This window comes from Aegilops tauschii, unplaced genomic scaffold (assembly GCF_002575655.3).
Source record: "Aegilops tauschii subsp. strangulata cultivar AL8/78 unplaced genomic scaffold, Aet v6.0 Super-Scaffold_295, whole genome shotgun sequence".
NCBI lineage: Eukaryota > Viridiplantae > Streptophyta > Magnoliopsida > Poales > Poaceae > Aegilops > Aegilops tauschii.
In genome coordinates, this window is record NW_027332467.1 from 382,320 (window position 1) to 384,436 (window position 2,117).

Below are 2,117 nucleotides of genomic sequence, written 5' to 3' on the forward strand. Positions count from 1 at the left end.
CTGGGACTACCGTTGGCAGGTCATGCCGTAGGACCGTTGGACGCACCGGCTGGTTGGGAGCGAGCTCTCACAGAACGTTTTCACGGTGTTTTTCCGGATGCTCCCGATCCGGTATGGGAGCATCACGGACCTAAGTATGAGTGGTTGCTAAATTTCCGGGTAATTTCCCCTACCTATTCTCTTCAAGTTATCGCGCATAAAGTTGTAGAGAAAATAATTGCGGCTTACTAAAACTTTCTCTTCGCTTAATGCAGATCCAGAACTTCCGGGCGCCTTTGACTGCGGAACAGATCACTCGGAGCCTCGAGGCCTACTTACTGTGGCTTTTCGGCAAGGTGATGTTCACGGAGAACCATGTCACCACTATCAGCGCCCTCTACATCCCTATGGCACTCGAGATAGCGAGCGCTCAGACGGCGGATCAGATCAGACAGAGGAGTTGGGGTTCGGCGGTGTTAGCGGCTACATACCGAGGTATGTGCAACGGTTGCCAGCTTACATCGAGAAAGCCAGCCCTTCTTGGATGCCCTCTATTCCTACAGCTGTGGTCGTGGGAGAGGTTCTCTATAGGGCGACCAGATGTACGGGTTCATGAGCCTATAGACGCCATGTTTGATGTTGAGGGCATCGACATGCCTACTTTCGGTCTGTGTTGGACTCGTCGCAAGGTATGCACCGTGTTGTAGTTTAATGCAACTTTTTCTGCACAAGAGATCGATCGATGCGAGCGGCTACTAACTTTTATTCTCTGCAGAGACGCTTTGCTAGTGATCAGACCAGGAAGGCGTACACAGCATTGAACGAGCAGTTCGATGCGTACACCGGGGTAATCTGGCAGCCCTACACGGCAGCAGCCATACAAGCGAGATACCCTGCTGGTATGTCTGTGCTATGCACAAGGGACCGAGATTACTGGATGACAAAATCGAAGATCATCTTCGATGTCTTCGTCGAGGAGATGGCACAACAGAGGGTTATGAGGCAATTTGGTCTTCTGCAGTTGGAGCTACCTCCCCCTATAGAGAACCCGGTGCCAGCACACATCCACAGGTATTAACCAGTTTTTCAATGTTGCATTTTCTTTCATAGTACTCCATTCGAAGCTTTAGGTAATTGTTGAACACACACCACAATTTTAGGACGACAAGGAAGGGCATGAACAGGACAACTGCTGAATGGCTAGTTAGACTAGAGCCGTATGTAGAATGGGAGACAGCAAACACAAATCTATGGCACGAGAATCACAATTTCGATCTCGATGAATTCAATCTCTATTTGCGGCGCTACATGACCGGAACACGGTTACGCATTGTTGAGTACTCCCACCCAGAGGAGTTACCGGATCCTACTCCGTCGGATATGTACCCGAGCTATGATACATCGGGCTCTAGGCAGTACGCGGTAAGATATTTTTTCTTTACGTAATGTTGCCACATACTTTGACGTGCAAGAGACAGACATTATTAATCGTCATGGAAATTTGCAGGCTACCTTGACACGCGAACTGTACGACGACGTGACCACCTTTGGACGATCACTATCGTCTGGACCTCTTCTTCAACATCGTCCAGTGGTACAACCCTTCTTGGAAAGAATTCAGAATAAGATACGGACTGTGTACGAGGCTATCACGTGCACCCGGAGAACCGATGTTGTTCAGCATGAGCAGGAGCAGCCGCGTCACTCCATGCAACGACATCAACCACGTCCACACCTAGCACAGCAGCCGACAACCAGGCCACCCCGTCCTGACCAACCTGGCAGTTCTACGTGGCACCCGCAGCACTATGGTCCCACGTCGAGCTTCGTGTTTTCTCCACAGCCACAGCAACACGGTCCCTCGTCGAGCTTCGTGTTTTCTCCACAGCCACAGCAGCACAGTCCCTCCAGTTTCGTGTTTCAGCCAGAGCAGACGTCACACCCAGCAGGTATGTGTCTTCATATTTATTGTTTTCAATATTAATTGACGCGACCTCATTCTTCATGATGAACCGTTCCATCGCGTAGGGGCCTATGGATATCAGGCGTCTATGTCGGCATCACATGATACGTGGGGGAGTGATCAACATCCCGAGGACAACATACAGGCTCAGATGTCGCAGCACACCCAGTGGATG

At 50.4% G+C, this 2,117-nt stretch overlaps 1 non-coding gene across 1 annotated transcript; it reads left to right on the forward strand.

Moving 5' to 3' along the window:
• Positions 1–374: 374 nt before the first annotated feature.
• Positions 375–1,702, forward strand: LOC109773023 (uncharacterized). The gene is made up of 3 exons (XR_012190469.1): positions 375–668; positions 755–1,050; positions 1,487–1,702. It is a non-coding gene; the product is annotated as an uncharacterized protein (transcript).
• Positions 1,703–2,117: the final 415 nt, after the last annotated feature.